Source organism: Periplaneta americana, chromosome 6, assembly GCF_040183065.1.
Source record: "Periplaneta americana isolate PAMFEO1 chromosome 6, P.americana_PAMFEO1_priV1, whole genome shotgun sequence".
NCBI classification, from domain to species: domain Eukaryota; kingdom Metazoa; phylum Arthropoda; class Insecta; order Blattodea; family Blattidae; genus Periplaneta; species Periplaneta americana.
The window spans coordinates 110336117-110352765 of record NC_091122.1 but is presented as its reverse complement, the minus strand read 5'-3'; positions in this window follow the sequence as shown (position 1 = coordinate 110352765).

Here is a 16649-nt window from a genome sequence, read left to right as displayed (position 1 = left end):
CAGTCAAAGATGAAATAGATTGTGCATCAAGCAAAGTGTTAAATATTTTTATTAACTTCTGTGAGAAAGATGTCTATCGAATTGAAAAATAAATTGATTTATTTAATTTGTAGTGGTAACTCTACTTGTGTTTTAAAATAGCGAAATCTCGTGGCACCGTGGGTTCACGCAAGGAGATGCCGGCAGTTGCAACCCAGACGACTTGCAAGCAGATACCTAGTTTTAAAAGTTTTTCACTGTAGTAAGATTGCGAAATGAATGGTGATTCTATGTAATATTACAAAAAAAGTTAATAGTTCCCGACTTTGAGTAGATAGTATTCACTCAGTTTTTAGTATTGATCAGAATATTCTTAATTTAAATAAAAGATACAAACCAGATCTCCAGCTACCCTCTCTTGGTCTCAATTACTACATAAAAAAGGAGTTCACTATTCGTGTACAGCTTTTGTCAAGACAGTCGCGATGTGCGGTACGGAACAACGTTTCTGTGAAGGGGGTAGAAGTAGAAGGGAAGGTTGGACTGTGTCTACCGATTCCAAGGCAAAGGCTAACCCATTCCCCTATAATTCGTAAGTCGACTCATCCGACCTCGTGCGCAGCTCTGTAGGAAGAGTGGGGGAATGTCTTAGCAAAATGCATGACCTGTATTACAGATTTCAATACACTGCCTATGTCAAAGATAAAAGTTTCAGAATAAAGTAAACAAAAGTTCTCCATATTCTTATTTTCTACGCAAATGATGAATTCTATATGTTTGTAAACTGAATTAATCTCTTGCAATGCACTACATATTTTTGTAAAATTTGTACTTTTTCAATATTTTGAAGCTATAAAGTTGCTGTAATTTTTGGTATATAATAAAATGAAATTAAAATTAAGGAAGTTGCGTGCATGACCTTATCTCGCATGACACGTGACAGAATGGATCCTCACGGAGGGTTTCAACCGAATTACTCTTTCCAAATACTTGCCACATTTAAAGTAGGTAAGTTTTAACGTTCTTGCAGTTAATGTTGACTATTGTCTTGCAATGTTCGAACATGAGAAAGGCACCAAGATATTAAAAACTTCGTCTTATTCCATATGAAAAACGAATCGCAAGATATGTGCTAAAATTTTTAAGGGCTTGAAACATGAGTGGAATGCAGCAAATGTTTTTATAATTAAGTGGAACAAATACGACAGGCCTCGTTCTGCAGAGCGAACATCGACGAATATCGAACTTCGCCAGACTCGACAAACTTGATCCGAGCATAGCGCCTGCAATGCACGACACTAGTCTGTACAGCTCATTGTTTATAGGCCTATTTGTCTATTGTCTATGGAGTTATGTTTGTGCAGTGTGAGGGTTGGCTTCGACATGAGATCATTAACAGTTCCATTATAAGCAATGTTTTCTATCTCACGTCCAATCCATATTACCCTGAAGTTTGTTTGCAGAATATTCTAATATTTATTGCAGAGGATATTACATTTAAATATCGTTAAGTTTCTTTTTAATTTATTGAGTATGCCTCAACGTGTATAACTCATATGTAGGGACTATACAAGAACACATACATATGTTATACAATATAATTGAAAAGTCATGGAACTACAGTCTGTGAAAAACAAACAATAACACAAGAATTTATGAAAGATAGAAAGCAAAATAAGAACAAATAGTAAGATATAAAGTTTTGGGCAGAAAGAAGAAAAAGTTTGAAACCATGAAATAAATAAATCAATTGAGAATTAAAATAAATAATCTTCCCAAAAATGTATTTTTAAACAATTCTTAAAATACCGGCAATTTGGTAAAAGTCTATATTCTAAAGGAAGTTGGTTATAAGTTGTTGTTTAAAATGCTTAAGTCCTTTTGTTCCATAAGTTACTGAGCTAAGCTGAGAAAAAATATATTGTCTTTTTGTCTTGTTAAATAAGTATGTATATCTTTATTAAACCTAAATATAATATTACTATGTATTAAATTGTTAATAACTTTGTACATGAAAATAGCAGCACCTAATTTGATAATTGATTCAACTGGTAGAACGGAAGAAAATTTATACAGATATTTAACTGGAGTCAAATAATGAAAATCCAATAAATTTCTCAAAGCTCTATTTTGAATAACTTGTAAAGGTCTCAAAGCAGCTTTCTTATCATGTCCCCAAATAAATTACATATACATTAAATGAGAATGGATAAAAGCATAATATATATTCAAGAGACAAGATATAGGCAAAGATCTTTTAAGCCTTTTCAAAATACCAGACATTGGAGCAATTTTCTCACAGACAGCCAAAATATGCTTATCCCATGTTAAATGTTCATCGAAAATCAAACCTAAAAATTTAAACTTCAATTCTTTCGGAATAATATAATAAAATGAAGGTTTAGTGAAAATCGTATACACAGTTTTTTTCAAATTCCAAGAAAGCCTATTTGCGCTTAACCAGTTTTCAGGAGTACTAATATCTGCCTCAAACTTTTCAAACAGTTCTTCAATGGAGTCAGTAATATATCAATATAATTCACAAGATAAATTGACAAATAAAAAGTTGTAGACTGTGTATCTCCCAACATTTCCACAATGAAAATAATTATTTACAGAATTATATCAACACGAAACTTTTCAAGCAAAACTACTGAACTTCAAATAAACGAAAACGAAAACTAGGCTAACTTTGTCCGTCATTGTGATAAAGCAAAATATGATAGTAATTATAAGTTGATGCAATGCAAGACTAGCAGCAGATAAGTTTTTCGAAGTCAAAGTTTCATCAATGAGATTATAGTTGAGGGTGAAATTGAGTTTCGAATGAAACTACAAAAATTATTCATTGTTATTGCGTATTGAATATCTCTTATATTGACTTCAACATTCAGTGCAGTCGGACAATAGACTTTTGTTGAAAATCAGTAAGTAAGCTACTTTGTACAATTTCAAAAATCTCTAACTCATTCAATTTTAATAAAGGGGTTGATTCATTGTTTAAGTAATTCGCATGAGACAGTATGTCGTTTAATAACACATTCTGTTTCACGTTCATGGCTTTAATTCTGAGCACCAGAACCCCTAGAAGCCATCTCAAAGCTTAGCAGTTCCTAGAAAGCCTTGTGTCGCACATCACGAATGATCTGTGGACGTCAAATCTTAAGACGAGAGTTGCAACTAGAAGGGTAGGGTGGGAAGAAGTTACTATACTTACAGGTAGATGGCAGAAGCAACGCTGCAACGATGTTGTGGCTTCTTGTTATTCCCATGGAAATGACGCCATCTGCAATGCAAAGTGTCCCCTGGGGGGCCGCCTGCCTCTTCAAACCTGAAACATCCAAGTGAGGATTAACCTACAGGTTGTGCAAAAAGTTTGTCCTAACTTGTTAAACAGCTTATGTGGGCTTGTAACAGGACGCGAACTACAACACGAAATGCTGTACCATTGGCACTAGTGTTAATTAGAGAAAAAACAAGTCCGATTTCTTATCCATGCAATCTTCTCCATTAAAGAAAACAGTGACAATGCTCAAGTCACTAAAGCATGCAGGAGGCAAGGAGGTGTTATTCCATGCTGTCTGGGCTCGATTCTGGTAAAGTTCTAGAGTGGGTGATTCGATGAGCTTCACGCTCCGGCAACCTTTTGTCCCCGAGAAAGACAGTACTAAATTTTACAGGAGACTAGAGAACTCAGAGACATTTTCAGAGCAACGGTTCTTCTAGTCTTCAAGTAAAAATGAAATACACATAAAGAAGAAAAATGGTAAGTTAAAGGGGGGAAATGAAAAGATAAAGAGAAGGAACGAAAAAGAGAAGAGAAATACGCAGAAAGAAAATATAAATGAAGATACAAGAGGAAGGAGAAAAAATAATGTGCATAACGGAAGGACGAGACTAGAATATGAACTGCGGGCGAAAAAATGAGAAGAAAGATGAGCAGAAGCCTGAAAAGAGAGAAGAAAAGGAGAGTGAAAAGACATTGGAAAGAGATGACGAGTGATAGTGGGAGGAAAAGGAGTTGAAGATGATACGTAATGGTGGTGGTGGTGGTGGTGGTGGTGGTGAAATTATGACGTCAAATACGAGTATGATAACAGTGATAATCACATTTAATCCACACGACTTAGTCCGAGCTGTTTCTTCTATGAAGAATTTTCTTGCTACAAAAATTTCGTCATGAACATCTAAGACTACAATAAATTTTCACAGACATTTTGTAAATTAATTGTGAATTCTTTCTACGAAGATTATGAATTCTAGAAACTTTCACCAAACTATACATAACAGCGAAGTACAACGAGAAAGAGAGAGGGAGAAGGGAGGAGATAATGAAAGGAAGAAGAGAAGGAGAAGAAAGTGAAACATAAAGAAAGCTGAGAAAGAGGAGAAAGGAAGAGAAAGATAAGAAAGGGGAAATGAAAAGGGGAAGAGAAGAAAGAGAATTAGGAGAAAGTGGAGAAGAGGGAAGAGGATAATGGAGAAAAATTAGGAAAAATAGAGTGAGAAGAAACAAGAGAGAAGAGAAGTAAATGTGAGAAGAGAAGGAAAGAAGATAAGAGGGAGAGAGCATGAGAAGGAGAAAGGAAGAAAGAAATGGAAAGAAAAGAAAGGAGGAAGAATTAGAGGGAACAGAAGAAACAGAAAGGAGAACGAAGATGAAGATAATTAGGAAGAAAGACAAGGAGGAAGGAAAGAAGCTAGAAGAAGGAGGAAGACTGAAAAAGAGGGAAGGAAATGAATGGAGAAGGGGGAGAAAGAGGTAAGAAGAAACAAAGAGGAAGAAGGAAGAAATAAAAAGGAGAGATGGAAGAAGGGAGACTGGGTTATTACGGAAGAGCTAAAACTCCAGTTGGAAAGATGGGAAAGGAAGATACTGAGGAAAATGATGGATCAATAAAAGATAAAGATGGATGGAGAATAAGGACAGATGAGATAAATCAATTGTATAAGAGTCCTAATATAGTAACACAGATAAAAGTTAAAGGAATAGCATGGGCTGGACATATGGTCAGAATGAACGGTGGCAGAACGATTAAAAAGATTTTTGTTGGAAATCCAGGAGGGAGAAGATACAGAGAAAGGCCGCGGTTAAGGTGATTGGACTGTCTGGAGGAAGACCTGCGAAGGATGAGAGGAAGAAAGCAGAAAATAGAGAGGAATGGGCTGTCAAATTTAAGGAGGCACTAGCTAAATTTTAAGAGCTGCGCGCCATTAGAAGAAAAAGGAAGAAGGGAGAAAGAAAAAGAGATGAAGAAAGGAGAACGAAAAATAAATAAGTGGAAGAAGGGAGAGGGAGGAAGAAGGAAGAAAGAAAGAGACGGAAGAGGAAGAAGAAAGAAAAGGGAGAGGAAGAAGGGAAAACGAAAAAGAAATAAGAGGAAGAAGGAAGAGGAAAGAAGAAAGAAAGAAAAAGAGGTGGAAGGAGGATGAAGAAAAAGGAGAATGATGAGGAAGAAGGAAAAGGGAATGATGGGAAGAAAGGAGATAAGGGAGGAAAGAAGGGAGAAGGAAAAGATAGAAGGAAAAAGGAGAAAGTTGGAAGAAAAAATAGGAAAAAAGAAAAGAAAAACGAGAAAAGTATGAGGAGAAAGAAGGAAAAGGATAGGAGGATGAAAAACAGAAGTGTAAGAGGAAGAAGGAGAAAGAGGGTGAAGGATAAAGAAGGAAAAAGGAGAAAGTTGGAAAAAAATAGGAAAAAAAGGGAAAAAGAAACGAGAAAAGTATGAAGAGAAAGAAGGAAAAGGATAGGATGAAAAACAGAAGTGTAAGAGGAAGGAAGAGAAAGAGGATAAAGGATAAAGAAGGAAAAAAGGAGGAGGAAGAAGGAAAACGATAGGAGGAAGGAAAGAAAAAGAGAGAAGGATGAGGAGAACGAACGAAAGAGGAAGGGGGGAAAGGAGTAGAGGGAGAGGAAGAAGGAAAAAGATGAGGAAGAAAAGAGAACGAAAAAGAGAGATGGAAGAAAAACGGTGGAAGGAAAAGGAAAAAGAAAGAATGAGAGGAAAATGAAGAGGAAGGGGAGAAGGGAAGGAGAAGGAATAAAAGGAAGGAAAATGAAGAGGAAAGAGAAGAAACGGGAGACGACAGAGAAACTAAAGATTATTATGAATATGGTATAGGCGTTCGGGATGGTGATGATGGTGGTAATTGTGGAGTTGGTATTCGCGATGAGATTATGTTGTCCGTGTCAATGACATGTAAGCCATACAATTGTAGTCAATTCGCCTTTTATCTTCTATGATAACAGGTGAACAATTTTATTAGAATGTATTCTGAGCGTGTATGTACAGTACTTTATACTAAGTATTCTGAAAGAAAATTAAACACAATTGCACCAGACTGACTGTAACTTCCGCTATAATTTTGTCTATATTTATTCTGTAGGGCCAATGGCAAGAATAAAAGAAGAATTTATGAATGCAGTTAGTGCACTCCTGACAATTCCTGTCTTTTCGTTTTCTGTATTTTACTCTGAAATGCAGTTTTTTTGTTAAAAAGAGTTGATTTTGTTATTCCGTGTAACAAAAGAAGCTAGTTTATTTATGTCTTTAAGGAGAAGGAACGTGTTCCTCAATATAGTCAGAGTACTGTATGTGTGACCTACTTGCTTCTTTTATAAATTGCATTATAGCACATGCAAATATTTCTCTTGTAACTTTGCATAAACATCTTTTAATTCATCATAGTTGCATAGGGATATGGACATATACTGCATGAGACTCATGTAGTCAGTTTTAATTAAAATGAATGTGAATTCCATTTCATTTGTTGTTTTGTTATTTAAAACGATTATCTAGTATAATAACCGCATATTAACATAAGTATATACCCTGAGACGAACCTTAACTACCTTTTTCCTTATTAGTTCTATTTTTTTAATATATGGTCTCATATTTTATCACTTTAGTTTTATTATTAATGTAACTTACATTAAAATTCTTATGCTAGCTGCAGCATTAATACGGGTTGTTAAGAAATTAAGTATCGGTTTTGTTAAAATAGTGAGTGCACTGGTAATGTTTGTAATGGTTAGTGATAAGCAGAGAATCGCTAACCTTTGATTTTATAACGGTGATCGAAAAATTACGATCACACGTATGATTAAACAGCTCTTTAAACAGTGATCACGGCTCGAGGGCTAAACTGTTCACCAGCTGAGACAGTTCATGTTCTTTTCTCACTGCGTGCGCTGCGCTGCTGTGTATGGAACAACTACGCCCGCGAACTGTGAGCGCCCGATTTTAACAATACATTCAGTGTAGCCAACTTAGTACATTTCAAGCTGATCCTGGCAGATTTCAATTTCTTAAAACCGGAAAATATACTATAGTCAGCCGGCAGCCGAAAACCTGGCAGGATTTTACATTGCTTAATAAGATTCCATCATTTTAAGCAGTGACGTTATTAGGCTTAATTGGTTACGTTATTCAACTAGTAAAATTACAATAATAATAAAATTGTATCAAATATAATATTGATTAAAAATAGCAATGTTTCATTCATCTTCTGAGTGATGTGCGAATTATGTCAAAATTATTAATTTTCCGTTTTTTTTCCTACATAATATTTCACTTCAAAAATGCTGGACAAGATCAAATGGACAATCATTATATTGGGTAGCCAGACGACAAATGTTCAGTTTGTCTATAGCAGGCCTGCACAGACAGCACTCAACGAGCGCGCGCGCTCCTTCAGAGCGGGAGAGCGGTGTTTACCGGTGTTTCAATGTGACCTAAGGACTAAGGATCGTTTGAATAATACTACTAGCCTGGTTGAGTTTTACAAGACTAAACATTAGCAATAATATCCACGAATACACAGGCTGGCTGTGAAAATGATTGCTATGTTTGGCTCAACATTTATATTTGTGAGCAACTGTTTTCTATAATCAACTTTAATAAAGGCAGACATCGAACATCTGTAACTGATGTTTCATTGCGATCAGTAGGCTATTGTTCCTTTCAGTTGCCAACAGCATAAAACCTCGTTTTGATGTATTGATAAATAAAAATATAACAAAATGATATTGTACATGTAAGTAGCTATAGAATTTATATTACTTCTGTAAAATAAATATTTCTTTGTTAATTAATAATAGTCCAAGATAGTTTTGCAAACACTGAAGGGGAATTCATTTCATAAGCACTCGTAATAGTACTTCCTTTTGTGTTTATTTTGTACAAGATCACCCCTTCTACCAGTCCACCCTAGACAGAGCACAGCTAATATCCGCATTCCACTCATGAGCTGTGAGCCGGCTCGGAGAGCGTAAACCTTGTGCAGGCCTGGTCTATAGCATACATAACTAAATAAATGAATAACTAACTGAATGACTAAATAACTGACTGAATGACTAAGTAACTGACTGAATGACTAAATAAATGACTGAATGACAGACAGACAGAGACAGACAGAATGAATGAATGAATGAATGAATGAATGAATGAACAAACGATAAATGAATGAATGAATAAATAAATAAATACATAAATAAACAAATAAATAAATAAATACTGACTTTCAAACCTTTAATCTGTTTTTAAAGTGATGAAACTCCTATATTTACATCTCAGTATTGTGCTTACACTTGACTTCTGTGAAGTACAAACACGCAACATTTTCTCGCCCTCCTCTACCACGTGTAAAATATCGAGAGCATTGAAACATCGCAGTGAGACGCTCTGATGAGCGGAGAAGAACGGATTGTTCAGTGTTGACCTCGAACAAGTTCGCAGTTCAATCACTGTTTATCACTATTTCACTGTCTAAGCTCACCGTGTTCATAAATGAGCAATCACTGGTCGAACGGTGATCACTAAAGAGCAGTTCATCTCATCACTAGTAATGGCATATGTTCGTTACACATTACTTTCACCATGTCCACCATTCACATAGCGACACATTTCCCAGCTGTTGATGTCGGCGCGAAAGACGTTCTGAAGAATTGTGGATGTCATGGCGGCAGCAGCTTGTGTAATGCGATTTCAGAGCTCCATCAATGTGGTAATGGGTCAAGTAAGCACACGCTTTGATAAATTCCCACACAAAAAAGTCACACGTTGTACAAAGCCTTCGTAATGCAAATGATGCGGCTTCTTCTTCAGAGTGAAATACAACACCTATGCAGCGTCGAACGCGGAACGTTCAATTCCCGTGAGAAACGCCACACTCATTTTGGAACACGTTCAATGGACAACCTGAAGGCTTCAATGGTGCCGTCGGAGGTTGATGGACGTTCCTGTATGAGATCCGTTATATAATAATAATTATTATTATTATTATTTTTTTTATTATTATTATTATTATTATTATTATTATTATTATTATTATTATTATTAACAATGAGCTTAAAATTATTCAAAAAGCGATATTCTTATATTAATTTTAGGATTAGCACCGTTTATGAGCCTAGTAACTACACATTTTTAACAAACGTCCTATCCATGCGAATTAAGATTTCCTCATTCATTCATTCATTTATTTTATTCCATAGATCTTACATGAGCAATGAAGCTTTAAGATGTGGAACAAGTCAAAATTTTACAATATTGCAATTACAATTTTTACAAATTTTTAGTTTTACAATTTAGTAATTTTCTACAATTTTTATAACTTTGTGCAATTTTTTACAATATTTTGGCGAGATTTAGTGAGATGAGGTGAGGTCCGAGGATTCGCCAAAAGATTACCCGGCATTTGCCTTTTGGTTGGGGAAAACCACGGAAAACCCCAACCAGGTAATCAAATCAAAGGGGTTGATGCCGAGGACTCGCCATAGACCATCCGGCTTAAGTCCCACGGCTGGGGAAAACCTCGGAAGAAACTATTAAATGAGATCAAAGGGGGATCCAACGCAAGCCCGAACGCAGATCCGGATCAGCAGCCCAGCGAGTCTGCCAACTGAGCTACATCGATGGCTCTACTAAAAATATACAATACATAGCCAATCAGATTATGAAATTTGCAAATGCAAACGATCATTCATCAATTGAGCTATATGTATAATACTAAACAAGTAAGTTAATTAAATTTAAGGCATAAACATTTCAATCAATTGTGATATACAGAAATTGATAATACAAAATATCATGCAAACTAGCCTACTTGAAATTACAAACACAAACAATTTACCAACAGAGCAAAGTTCTATCTAATAAGGCATTAATTATCATGAACCTTACAATGATTCTTTACATCACTTTCGATATTAAACTCAGTGACGTAGGTACCTTATTTCGCAATTGTGTTATTTTAACACACAAAGTGAAATCCAGTTGTGTTCCACGATGTGCTCCACAATTTCCACAGCCGTCGCACCCTTGTGCACTGCCGCTGTTATAAATAACACTTTTTCCTTCTGACGCAATAAAGAGCGCACAAACATGGGCGAAGCGCTTTGCCATTCGTCAAGACATCTTAAACGGAAAGCGAGGGGGTTGGGAGTATGCCCATAAAGTGGAGCTGTGCGATATTTGAATACCAATATGTCCGATATTCCAGGTGTGGCGAGTTAACCAGGCCGATGAAAACCTCTTCGCTTGCAGTATGAATGCCGGAAGTGGTTAATGTCCAACCCTAGCACCATCTGTTAACATCTCACAACAACAATCCGCGTCGCTGGTCCTTAAGGGATCAACAAATAATTCATGACTCTTACACAACTACAGGGTGAACAAGTACGCTGTCTTTTAGCTAAACTGTAAGACAGATGCCAGGAATGCCCTTTTGTGAATCTGTTAATGTATCATCGGTATGTATCTTTGTAGCAGTAGTAGTAGTAGTAGTAGTAGTAGTGCTAGTAGTAATAGTAGTACTAGTAGTAACAGCAGCAGCAGCAGTAGTAGTAGTAGTAGTAGTAGTAGTAGTAGAAGTAGTAGTAACAGCAATACAGTAGTAGTAGTAGTAGTAGTAGTATTTTTTATTTTATTGGGTTATTTTACGACGCTGTATCAACATCTAGGTTATTTAGCATCTGAATGAAATGAAGGTGATAATGCCGGTGAAATGAGTCCGGGGTCCAGCACCGAAAGTTGCTCGTATTGGGTTGAGGGAAAACCCCGGAAAAAACCTCAACCAGGTAACTTGCACCGACCGGGATTCGAACCCGGACCACCCGGTTTCGCGGCCAGACGCGCTGACCGTTACTCCACAGGTGTGGACTAGTAGTAGTAGTAGTAGTAGTAGTAGTAGTAGTAGTAGTAGTAGTAACAGCAACACAGTAGTAGTAGTAACACAGTAGTAGTAGTAACAGCAGTAGTAGTAATAGTAGTAGTAGTAGTAGTAGTAGAAGTAACAGCAACACAGTAGTAGTAGTAGTAGTAACAGCAACACAGTAGTAGTAGTAGTAGTAGTAGTAACAGCAGTAGTAGTAGTAGTAGTAGTAACAGCAGTAGTAGTAGTAGTAAAAGTAGTAGTAGTAGTAGTAGTAGTAACAGCAATATAGTAGTAGTAACAGCAGTAGTAGTAGTAACAGCAATACAGTAGTAGTAGTAGTAGTAGTAGTAGTAGTAGTAATATTAGTAGCAGTAATAGCACAGTAGTAGTGATGATAATAATAATAATAATAATAATAATAATAATAATAATAATAATAATAGTAGTAGTAATAATATTAGGAATAATAGCAGTACTAGTAGTAGTAGTATTAGTAGTAGTAGTGGTAGTAATAGGCCTAGTAGTAGTAGTAATAGTAGTAGTAGCAGCAGCAATAGTAGTAGTGGTAGTAATAATAGTAGCAGTAGTAGTAATAATAGTAGTGGTAGTAATAGTAGTAGTAATAGAAGTCTTAAGAAGTCTCAAGATCAGTGCTGTGTGTTTAATTATGTAAAATATATTTTGAACTAGTTGATGACCATGCTCCTATGTGAAAGTAAGATCCCCATGTTAGGACACTAACAAGGGAACCTTCTATATTGGTGAATTGAAAAGGCGGTAATGCCGTATATCTTTGGAAAGAGGAGGTAAAAGTAAGTCAGCAGGTGAAATTTTTCTGCCTGAGCTCCATAGGAACAAAAGTTATGGGACTTTAAATTTAACATGACAGTCTGTGGGAAGTGACTCAATGTACACACTTAAAGGTTTAAATGAAGTTGTTTTCGAAGTCACTGCATTGCAAACGATATATTACAGCTGTTGCACATTTGAATTGAAACATTATGGACATCGATCTTCATGCAATGAAGAAATGTTGGGCGAAAATACTTGCGAAAATATATTCACCATATCTGCCTTCCGCATATTCGATGAACCAGAAGCGTATGATTTGATGTTATATGGGTCAGCAGGTTTATATTTATGGAACTTTATCTGTCATTCGGCTGACACAAGATACCTTAGGGAGAAGATCTGTCCGTCCATGGAAATGACTGGCATAATCATGTAGGAGTGAGTCGTAGCAACCTCTGATCCTACTATGGCATAAATAAATCTTCTTCCTTCATTTGAAACGCAGGGTTAGCCCGGAGTGAATCTCTATTTCAAATCGACTTTGATCAGTGTTGAGGATCTGGCGAGGAGTGAAGCCACAATCGATGAACAACTGCTTCATCTTCGACACAAAATTGTCCGAATTCTGCTTCACCTCTGCCTCTTTTGATGCGAAGTTTCTGCTCATTTCATGCGTCACAGAACGAGAAACGATGTGATTGCTTGAATCTACATACCCCGAGTCAGAAGCTCTGAAGTTAAGACGGTTATCACTATCAATTTGAGTCTTCACCTGTAGGCCTCAAAGCCTGATAGTTCTATCATGAATGCTAGCATTCCTACTTGACATTTGTTTGAAATGCTGCAGAACCATGGCATTAATGTCAGCCATTCCATGTTTCTTCTTCTTCTTCTTCTTCTTCTTCACTTTTGCATCGTAATCGTAAAGTATCCCCTGTGTGATGAGAAAGAATCGATTTTTTACAGATGTGAAGGATCGTCTCTTTCCGCTAACTGTATCGCTTATATAGTCGAGCGCTTTCTGCTTGTAATCGTCGTCTGGTTCTTTTAGGAAAGGGATCGTAAGAAGACGTGTTGGATTGCAAAGATGTTTCCGTCTCTTCAGCGTTCTCCGCTTTCTGGCCGTCTTATTGGCGTCCCGTCATTGGTTCGTCTTCGATGTCACCATAAACTTGCTGCCCATCTTCCACGTCCAAATTTGGTGTCTCGTCAATAAGGACTGTCGTGTACGATTCCACGACCTCCTGTTCATCCTTTAACTCATTCCTCAATTGATTTAACATCCGGATGTCTGCGACTGACGGTTTAACGTCACTGGTCCCGTACCAGCAGCTGAACCACAACTTTAGGTTCCATCCTATGTATGTTACAAACAGCAACAATTACTTGTCACGCGCCCCAACAGAACACGAATGAGAAACAAAACTTTAGATTGGAGCTTTAACATGTAGTAGCGTCAACATGCCATACCCTTCCGTAAGAGGAGAAGAGCTGGCTTATGATTTCGTACGATGAGAGGCTAGGAATGTCTAATCAGTGAAAGTAGGTGGCCGCCTCCTAGAGATAATACGTAGTACTCTTTAAAACTCACAACAGCTATACTATCTCGTTTGCAATGAAGTGACTTCGAAAACAACTTCATTTTAACATTTAAGTGTGCGCATTGAGTACTTCCCATAGACTGACATGTTAGATTTACAGTCCCATAATTTTTGTTCCTATGGAGCTCAGGCGGAAAAATCTCACCTGCTGACTTACTTTTACCTCCTCTTTCCAAAGATATACGGCATTACCGCCTTTTCAGTTCACCATGATAGAAGGTTCCCTTGTAAGGATTCTCTAGGCTTATTTCGTTTCGTTTCATTTCATTTCAGTTCAGTTTATTTTATTTTATATTTCATTTCATTTTGTCCTAACAGAATAGAGCTTTCATTCCTAAGACATTTTCTTAGTGTAGTGTTTACGTTAAACTTCAAGACCTGTAGCAATTCATAGCATAATAAACATTTTACGAGAGTGCAAACATTTTGACACAAATAGTGCTCCCCAATTAGGACCGGAATATTTAGTTGCTAAGGCAGGGATACAGAACCGGCGAGAGAGGGGTGGAAAGCATGGGGAAAGGATTGGTTCCCCCTCCACAGTCCACCGGCGTTGAATGACGTATCTGTGGCCCGTACGCAATCACGTAAGACAGACACTGAATACAAATCCCCTCCCCTACAAGTCAATGATGCGTGGATGGAAGGAAGGGGTGAGTGACGTATTCGATGAGTGACACAACACCACAATTGTCGCCCAGCTCTGCAAGCCTGTGCTAAGGTATTCAAATCTATAGCTCTGGACAGGACCATTGCGACCACATCTAAAAACTTGTTCATACAATACGACGACTTTCCATCAGAAACGATGAGAGTCTGGTGGCAAACTACTGTAGCATCAGTTGTGCTACCGTTATATCATATAACTTATATAGTATGTCTGCGGCCTTGGGACCTACAGCTTTAGTTTTCTCATGGAGTTGAAATCCATCGCTATTGATACAGTTCGAGTTCGTGGATGTAGGATTCAACAGGTATCACTGCAACCACTAAACCACCGAAGGCGACTCCAGAGCAGAAGAATCAACACAAGTTCACGTGGCGTGCTGCCTGTGGTAAGGAAATGGGTGGGCAATAGACCGTATACCTATTCCGTGAATTTTATTTTTTTGTGAACACCAAAAAATGCGAATAGCATAGTCATTTGACACATTATTTCAGGTAATGATCTCAAAAACAACTGTACACTTGCTAAACTTCTTGAAATATTCAGATAACTAGGTAATAAAATGGTCGTTTCTTCTATTAATAACTATATTTGTACGTGCTAGTGCTTCATTTAGTAGGCTATTTTAGCAGTCTCAATATCTGTTCTCAAGCTAAAAAAAAAGTGAAAAATCGTAGGTTTTCCAAAGCAGAAAAACAATAAAATTCATTGTATACTGCAGTCATAAATGGACTCATTGTGCTTTACCACTTCTTACTTAGGAATTATTAAGTCTGAATTCTGTAGGCCTAGATAGACCTATCGTGATTCAGCTACGTAGTGCTATCTATCAATTCAGTCATGTAGGCATAAGGTTCCGCTTCTTCCTCTGACCTTTTCGCCTTCGTCTGATTCTATGTCTCTTTGCCTCTTGCTGAGTCTCTTTCTTTCTGCTTCACCGTTTTTTTCCTTCTGCCTCCGCGCCTCTTTCGTTCTGCCTTTCCCCCTCTTCCCTTCTACTTCTTAGTCCCTTCCTTTCTGCTTCCACATCTCTTCTCTCCTGTCTCCTCCCTTTTCTCTCTCTCTCTCTCTCTCCTGTTCTACATTTTAGTCTCTCCCTTTTTCTTCCTGCCTCTCGCTTTCTGTCTCCGTGTATCTTCCATCCTGTCTTCGTATATCTTCCGTCCTGTCTTCAGTTCTGTCTTCGTGCATCTTCCGTTCTATCTCTTTGTACATTCCGTTCTGTCTCCGTGTATTTTCCGTTCTATCTCCGTGTATCTTCCGTTCTGTTTCCATGTGTCTTCCGTTCTGTTTCCGTGTATCTTCTGTTCTGTCTTCGCGTATCTTCCTTTCTGTTTCTGTGTATCTTCAGTTCTCCCTGTATCTTCCGTTCTGACTCCTTCTGTTGCTTTTTTGTTTTCTTTCTCTTTCCCCCGTCCCTTCCTTTCTGTGTTTTAAGTTCAGTCCACATATTTCTTCCTTTATGTCTCTAAGTCTCCTTGTTTCTGTTTCTCTGTCTCTTCGTATCCATAATTATTCTTTCATCTTTATCCCCATGCTTTCTTTATATTCTTCTCTACATATCCCATTCCGGTCTTATTTCGATGTCTAGTGTCGACCTGATGCAAGAACTGTAGTATCCCAACTAAATTTATTAAAACAGCTGTTTTGAAATGTACATCAAATAAAACATAATACACTTGACTTCAAACATGTCAGTCTCTGTTATTAATTAATGTGATAACAGCTTGCTGTCACTAATTGACAATCCAAACGTTGTTTTCCGTCATTATTTCGTAATGCAATGTGAGTCCGGATGTAAATAACACTATATGATGTCACAACAATAATTTACCAATAAACATCACGCCAAAGTCCATTTTGATATTCCAGATTAGTTCTCAAACTGTTGCAAACAGGTGGAACGACAGCTGAAGCTCCAATAAAATTTGTTTGTTTCGTTACCATAACGACAGCGTCAAAAAAGGGTGCCTGCTATGTGACCCGTTGCTTGACAACAAGAGGTGTAACAAATGAATCTTGATTTATTGACAGACCATATAAAATTCTAAATTCTTTATGATGACATTTTAAATGCACAGTTCAGTGTTACAACGGCTTAAATCCGTTACATTTATTTTTACAGGCAACACTACCAACACCGCCATCTAAAGTAAATAGCACTCCAATAGCCACTCTTCTATTATTACGTAGGGTAGGTATTCAGTGAAACAGCTGGCCGCTATATACAAACTGTTAACGCATGCAGTTTTCACAGTACGTGCAAGCGTAATGTCTACGGAATGGATGTTTGTCCACTGTCAAGGTAATGCCCCGTGTTATCTCAGGTAGAGAGACGATTTCGCCTGTCCAGTTGTATAAAACTCAAATATGCGCACAGTGTAAACCTCGGCAGAGATATTAAAATACTAGAGGTATTGTTTCACTTAAGTATATCTTCACAGATAGAAAGT